The sequence below is a fragment of the Panulirus ornatus genome, chromosome 16, assembly GCF_036320965.1.
Source record: "Panulirus ornatus isolate Po-2019 chromosome 16, ASM3632096v1, whole genome shotgun sequence".
Lineage (NCBI taxonomy): Eukaryota > Metazoa > Arthropoda > Malacostraca > Decapoda > Palinuridae > Panulirus > Panulirus ornatus.
The window spans coordinates 19,282,717-19,291,390 of NC_092239.1; positions in this window are offsets into that span (position 1 = coordinate 19,282,717).

An 8,674-nucleotide genomic window follows, 5' to 3' on the forward strand; every position below is an offset into this window, starting at 1 on the left:
AAGGGAGGATTTAAAGATGATGATGGATTGGGAGGGACGGAGAGGGAAGGGATTTGAAGACCTTTAGAGGAGGATGGATGTGTGGGAGGACCTATCGATGTGGATATACATCAGCCGGATGAACGTGGTGGATTGTGGGCTAGATGCAGACGTGGTCGACGGGTGGATGTGATGCAGACGTGGTCGACGGGTGGATGTGATGCAGACGTGGTCGACGGGTGGATGTGATGCAGACGTGGTCGACGGGTGGATGTGATGCAGACGTGGTCGACGGGTGGATGTGATGCAGACGTAGTCGACGGGTGGATGTGATGGATGGTGATTGATGTGGGATAGAAAAGTCAAATTACTGACTGGCAGACAGATAGAAATGGCTAGGGGGCGGTTTGGTCAATCTGTCTGCGAACGATGGGGGAAAAGTTGATATAATTATATAGAAGACGAAGAAACACCTTGTAAAATGAAAGAAATTATGATTAATAAAACTGGTTTATTCCTTCAAGATTGACGAGGTAGAGTGACTTGAGTTGATGGGCGATAAGTCGGAGAAAATGGCCATCAACCTCCAGTTATACGAGCCGGGAAGAGGGAGGGGTTGGGGATGGCTGCCGCCAGAAACTGCCTCACGACCGACGGGGGGAATCTCGGGGTGGAGAGGGATGGGGCGGGGGGACGGCGAATGTTGGAAAGTTAGCGGGGGAAAAACTGGAGCTGGTATCTGTGATGAGTTTAGAGACTGAAGAATAATCCCCCCGGTCAAGGCACAGGTTCTGGAGAGGGAGGGAGGGCAGGCGACCTCCAACCAGCGAGAGTGGGAAGAGGGAAAGTGGAAAGGGATAGGAAGGGAGAAGAGATAGAAAAGGATGAATGGAGTGAGAGGAAATAGGCTGAGAAGTTCTGATAAAGGAAGGAGGTGGGAAAGAAAAATCGTAAATCACCTTCGACACATATATCCTCTTGGTCAATCTTTCCTCACTCATCCTCTCCATGTGCCCAAACCACTTCAAAACACCCTCTTCTGCTCTCTCAACCACGCTCTTTTTATTTCCACACATCTCTCTTACCCTTACGTTACTCACTCGATCAAACCACCTCACACCACACATTGTCCTCAAACATCTCATTTCCAGCACGTCCATCCTCCTGCGCACAACTCTATCCATAGCCCACGCCTCGCAACCATACACCATTGGTGGTACCACTATTCCTTCAAACATACCCATTTTTGCTTTCCGAGATAATGTTCTCGACTTCCACACATTCTTCAAGGCCCCCAGAATTTTCGCCCCCTCCCCCACCCTATGATCCACTTCCGCTTCCATGGTTCCATCCGCTGCCAGATCCACTCCCAGATATCTAAAACACTTCACTTCCTCCAGTTTTTCTCCATTCAAACTCACCCCCCAATTGACTTGACCCTCAACCCTACTGTAAGACGTAAAATCGCAAGTTAAGGAATGCTGGGTTTACCATAACATGAGATGATGTTTACATGTGGAAGTTACAGTGTCAGTGTGACAGGCACGGAGAGGTTGTCCTCAACACAGCAACACGTGGTGTAGGAGGAGAGAATATCATGATAACATCAGAGATGTGAGACACAGGCCGGGGGGGGGGCGGAGGTGTTGTGACACATACGAGAGACGGGCCGCCACGGGTGGATACCTCCATACCCGTGTTATGTAGAAATAGGTAATTACACACACACACACACACACACACACACACACACACACACACACACACACACACACACACACACACACACACAAGTCTCAGCAGGACCAGCCGGAAAGTAATCAGCTGATCCAGTTGCCTGGTGTGTGTGTGTGTGTGTGTGTGTGTGTGTGGTGCTGGAGTGCCTCTATCTCTGGACCGTCTGGACCCCCTCCCCTCCTCAGCCATGTGTGCCCAGCGTGTAATACGAACTTGCAGAGACGTCTGTCGCACGGTACACTGTGCCTGCCCATCCACGAGCACCTACGGCGACATTTTTGTGAAAGGGAGGGCGTGCTCGTAGCGCTAACCGCACTTCTTGCGTGATAAATACGTTTCTCTTTGCTAACATACTCATGGCGAAAGAGGGAGAGCGAGAGTGTGTGTGTGTGTGTGTGTGTGTGTGTGTGTGTGTGTGTGTGTGTGTGTGTGTGTACGCGTTTATACATTCTTGCATGTATGTATGTATATGTATTTAAGTATGGTTGTATGTGTGTGTAACGATGTGCACACGGGGCGGGGGTGTGGGAGGTTTTGCACATGTATGGGTATCATCGCCTCACCTCACTCTTGTATCATACAAGATTCTTGTCATCTGTAATGACCCTCGCACTCACTGGTCCTCCCTTCCATCCCCTCGTTCTGCTGGTCCGTCCGCTACTCTTACACTGTAGATATACCTCATCACATCCCCAGTCATTGTCTGGCTTACTTCCCCGTTGCTCCCAGTCATCACAAAGACCACACAGCATCGACGTCGCCAGGTCCAGTGAGTGGTTTGTGAGGTGCTGTCATGTCTACCCGTGACCTCTCTCAGGCACCGTGTGGGGGGAGATATTTGGAAGGTCTTGTGTCAGGTCTGGCTCAGCTCCCTCACTTGTGTCCTTGTGTACAGACAGATGTTCGTAGACTGGCTCTTACAGATATCCCGGATAGACGGTAAAAGGAGGGAGACAGACACAAGCAGACGAACAGACAGTAAACTCAGACAGACTTGTAACTAGGGAGATGGACAGGTGCGTCAGAAGGGTGAAAGGCGGAAGTCGTCGACGGACAGGCGAAGGAAATAGCGGTCAGGCAGACAGACAGACACAGAGATAAATTTGGGCTCATGGCCAGTCACAGTTAAACAGACAGACATATAACAGCGGACAAAGAGACAGATTTAGACTGACAGAGTCACGTCCACACAGTTTGGTACAGTTTGAGAGAGTGAGGTAGGGGAGCCATGAAGGAGGAGCAGGAGAGGGACTGTAGCCCTTCACCATGATGGGACTGTACCCCTTCAGCATGATGGGACGATCCATGAGCACGACAGAGCCTGGTCTTAAACCTGACCCTTGAGGGTAAGTTTAAGCGCCAGGGCATTATATCTAAAGGTCGCACCCTTGTGTTCGAGGGTCTCTCCTTCTTGCTCAATGCTCGTGCCATTGTGCTCAAGGTCGTACCATTGTACTCAAGGATCGTACTATCGTGCTCAATTGTCGTACCATCGTGCTCAAGGGTCGTACCATCGTGCTCAATTGTCGTACCATCGTGCTCAAGGGTCGTACCATCGTGCTCAAGGGTTGTACCATCGTGCTCAAGGGTAGTAACATCGTGCTCAGGGGTCGTGCCATCGCGTTCAAGGGTCGAGCCGTCTTGCTTAAGGGTTGGAGGCGGCACAAGGGACAGACAGCCAGCAGCAGAGAAAGGAAAGCTGGGGTCACCACCACAGATTACTGAAGGAAAGAAGAAAAGATGAAAGTTGCTGATGGAACAAGGGAGAGGATGTAAACCACGATGGAATGAGTGGGGTGCAGATAGAGGGATGAAAAAGGAGACTAGCAGGGAATGGGAGGACAATTACCGGGATCGTAAAGACACAGGAATTTGCGTAAGTGATGAGGGTAGAGGAGTTGGTGGCTGCGGCAGAAGGGAAGAGTGGACGTGGGGAGCAGGAACCTGTGGCACATTAAGATGACATGATGGTCAGTGATTGAAGAAGAGGAAATGAGACTGGAAGACGTAGTGAGTGTCTGAATGGCACTATCTGCCACCATCACACGCACACAGGCTAGGGCGTGTGTGTGTGTGTGTGTGTGTGTGTGTGTGTGTGTGTGTGTGTGCAAACGTAAGAGTGAAGGCATGCTTCATGGTCCATGAAAACAAGAGACGAAATAATACGAATGTAAAACTCTGTCTCCGTAACACACAAACAGTAGTCACACACATACACGAGTATAGAATGTAGAATATGCCTCACTTCGGGATTGCTTGGAAGCAGTTGCTGTTTTCTTGCCTTATATTTGACTAATAACGTATTTTGTAACTACATTTTTGTACTATACGGGGAGCGATTTCTACATTAGCGGAACCCCGGGCCGTATTCGTGGATGATACGACGGAGCTCGTGCGACGATGTGACGCGGACGTCGCCAAACTCCATCATTGTTAGTCTCCGACGATACGACGGGCCAGGTCGTGCGACGACTCTGTCTCTCAGGTTTGACGGCAGATTGTCTGGTACGTCGCAAGTCACCTGATCGACACGAGACGACCATGAGAGGCGGGGGACATGATCGTTCTGTTCCCCCTCAGAAAGGCGGGAAAGGTCTCTGGTGGTTTTTTTCACTAAAGACGCTGAGGTGGTGCTCTGCAGTTGCGAAGACCACAAAAACACAACAAAGAAAAGGGAGATGTGAAAGGAAATAGCGGACCACTTGAACGCGATCATCTCCGGACGAGAGCTGCCTGGAGGTGACGAAATGTCTGGAGGAGGAACCTAAGGCCAGCAAGAGGCCCTTGTAGGACACCCACGAAAACATGAAGGTGATCAGTAGCAACTTAGTAACTTTTTTTGTTATGCTGGGCTCACGTGAGGCTTATGCCAACATGGCAGAGACCAACAAGTGCATAGCAGAGTCTGTGTGGAGGAGGAAGATGGTGAACGGGTAACTATTTTCAAAGGAACTGACAATCTCGTATGAGATTATAACTTTTATGAACCAAAAGTTTATCATTCCAAAAATAGAATGTAAACAAAAAGGACTTAATCCCGTCTTTATAATTGTAAGTACTTAGTAATAATTTCTTATGTGTTGAAAGCGTCTGTAACTACGTTAGATTCAGGTTGTAAGAAAATTGTACAGTTCCTCGGACGGAAAAGATCGAGAGATTGAATGACTAAATGTCGTAAACAACATTTCCCTGACCTGGAATGAGGTTTGAGTGGGAGAGCGTAAAAGCTTGGTCGTAAGTTAACATGTTCCACCAAGTGACGTATTGACACAGAACTGAAGACAATGAGCGGTAGATCTGCTGCCATTGTGTTCACTTGTGTCATGCTGTACTTGCTGACGGTGAGAGAGAGGGTCTGTCCGATGTAGGATTGGAAAGGATTAAATCCGCTTGTTGGTCACACGCCTTTTGGCTCTCCTAATCTTGCTAATGTATCTAAATGCGCTAGATGTTCCATCCTGAAATATTAAATGACTTGTGATCAACGAAATCACCATTTTAGGTGAATGTATTATGGTCTCTGATGTTATTTTGTATCCGTGTGCAGACTGTGCCTGCAAGATAGCAGTGTTTTACACTCGGAAGCATATGATGAAAAGGATGTTCACATAGTTCAAAGAAAAATGCCTCTTGCATATTGCTTGTCCCTTGCATATGGGGGTGCTGGTAAAGATCAAGAAGCAGAATCAAACGAAAACAAACAAAAGAATATCAAATATCAACGTTTATTGTCCGTGGCTTGGTCTCGCCCGGGGGGGGGGGGGGGGGGGGGGGGGGGGGGGGGGCATCATCCCTGCTCCAGTATGCCATCTGGTAGTCACGTCGTCAGTCAGGCAGGCAGGCAGCGTCGCCTTCCCGTCGCATTAACGCGACTAACGAACGAGTTAGCGTTGCCTTGCCATGTATTACCATAACTGTGAATACGGCGATGCGACGCTGTCACTCTCCATTGTCTGTCGTCTGACTACGGTCCCCCCCCCCCCCCCCCCCCCCCCTCCTCATGAGGCCGTTTTCCTCGTACAACTATGTGATGTAGCCGACCCTTGACCACCATGTAGCTTTTGACTGCTCTCGTAAGCTGTCAACAGTCAGAGTGTCAGTTCTTAGTTAATCCCGTTCACCCACTGGTCTTAATGTGTAATAGTACTTCTTTATGTATTGTACAGTTGCTTAACTTGATGCTATGGCCTTTATCTATCTATCTATCTATCAATCTATCTATCTGTCTCTCTATCTATCTGTCTGTCTATCTTTCTATCTATATATCTGTCTATCTTTCTGTCTATATATATATATATATATATATATATATATATATATATATATATATATATATATGTATATGTATATATATATATATATATATATATATATATATATATATATATATATATATATATATATATATATATATATATATGTATATACTCAACAAACTTATACCTCTGTAATTTGAGCACTCACTCTTATCCCCTTTGCCTTTGTACAATAGCACTATGCACGCATTCCGCCAATCCTCAGGCACCTCACCATGAGTCATACATACATTAAATAACCTTACCAACCAGTCAACAATACAGTCACCCCCCTTTTTTAATAAATTCCACTGCAATACCATCCAAACCTGCTGCCTTGCCGGCTTTCATCTACCGCAAAGCTTTTGCTACCTCTTCTCTGTTTACCAAATCATTCAACCTAACCCTCTCACTTTGCACACCACCTCGACCAAGACACCCTATATCTGCCACTCTATCATCAAACACATTCAACAAACCTTCAAAATACTCACTCCACCTCCTTCTCCTGGTAAATTATATGGGAGGGTATTGATTGAGAGGGTGAAGGCATGTACAGAGCATCAGATTGGGGAAGAGCAGTGTGGTTTCAGAAGTGGTAGAGGATGTGTGGATCAGGTGTTTGCTTTGAGGAATGTATGTGAGAAATACTTAGAAAAGCAAATGGATTTGTATGTAGCATTTATGGATCTGGAGAAGGCATTTGATAGAGTTGATAGAGATGCTCTGTGGAAGGTATTAAGAATATATGGTGTGGGAGGCAAGTTGTTAGAAGCAGTGAAAAGTTTTTATCGAGGATGTAAGGCATGTGTACGTGTAGGAAGAGAGGAAAGTGATTGGTTCTCAGTGAATGTAGGTTTGCGGCAGGGGTGTTTGATGTCTCCATGGTTGTTTAATTTGTTTATGGATGGGATTGTTAGGGAGGTGAATGCAAGAGTTTTGGAAAGAGGGGCAAGTATAAACTCTGTTGTGGATGAGAGAGCTTGGGAAGTGAGTCAGTTGTTGTTCGCTGATGATACAGCGCTGGTGGCTGATTCATGTGAGAAACTGCAGAAGCTGGTGAGTGAGTTTGGTAAAGTGTGTGAAAGAAGAAAGTTAAGAGTAAATGTGAATAAGAGCAAGGTAATTAGGTACAGTAGGGTTGAGGGTCAAGTCAATTGGGAGGTAAGTTTGAATGGAGAAAAACTGGAGGAAGTGAAGTGTTTTAGATATCTGGGAGTGGATCTGGCAGCGGATGGAACCATGGAAGCGGAAGTGGATCATAGGGTGGGGGAGGGGGCGAAAATCCTGTGAGCCTTGAAGAATGTGTGGAAGTCGAGAGCAAAAATGGGTGTGTTTGAAGGAATAGTGGTTCCAACAATGTTGTATGGTTGCGAGGCGTGGGCTATGGATAGAGTTGTGCGCAGGAGGATGGATGTGCTGGAAATGAGATGTTTGAGGACAATGTGTGGTGTGAGGTGGTTTGATCGAGTAAGTAATGTAAGGGTAAGAGAGATGTGTGGAAATAAAAAGAGCGTGGTTGAGAGAGCAGAAGAGGGTGTTTTGAAATGGTTTGGGCGCATGGAGAGAATGAGTGAGGAAAGATTGACCAAGAGGGTATATGTGTGTCGGAGGTGGAGGGAACGAGGAGAAGTGGGAGACCAAATTGGAGGTAGAAAGATGGAGTGAAAAAGATTTTGTGTGATCGGGGCCTGAACATGCAGGAGGGTGAAAGGCGGGCAAGGAATGGAGTGAATTGGATCGATGTGGTATACCGGGGTTGACGTGCTGTCAGTGGATTGAATCAGGGCATGTGAAGCGTCTGGGGTAAACCATGGAAAGCTGTGTAGGTATGTATATTTGCGTGTGTGGACGTATGTATATACATGTGTATGGGGGTGGGTTTGGCCATTTCTTTCGTCTGTTTCCTTGCGCTACCTCGCAAACGCGGGAGACAGCGACAAAGAAAAAAAAAAATATATATATATATATATATATATATATATATATATATATATATATATATATATATATCTATAAATGGGTGTAAGCAGGCAGAATATTGTCTGTAATACACAGTTTGTTAAAGACCAATGCACTTTTGACACTATCTGTTGTTTTTTTCAGTTTTCCGTGCGTTTTATATCGCCAGATATAGTCACTGCAGGTCCTGTTTATTCATTTTCACTTTATTCTTGAAATACACGAGACGTTTCGGGCACATGAATGCTGCCTATCATTAGTCCAGCCGACTATAAATGAAGTAACAGTATAAGGAACAAAACAGGAGGGAGTCACAACTTGAGGATGGGCGGTGTTCGCATGCCCGACATGTCTCATGTATTTCCAGAATAAAAGTGAAAATGAATAAAGGACACTTTTTCATACTTTATCTGATGAAACAAAACGCGTGGAGAGAAAAAATGAGACAGCCTACTGAAGGTAGCGAGTGTTAACCATGCGCTGGTCTCCAGCAAACAGTGTATTTAAAACATAAGAACTCTACTGTTGTCATCATCAGTTTGTTTTTCGAGTCACTTTACTGTACGTGAGCCACAATTATTTCATTTTTTCTCGTGGAACAGGAGTTATTCCAAGGTACTAGTGCTACACTTTTACTACTTTGTAATGAGAAACGACATTCTTAGGCATATGTTCCAATTTGGACTTTTTTTTGTAGATGT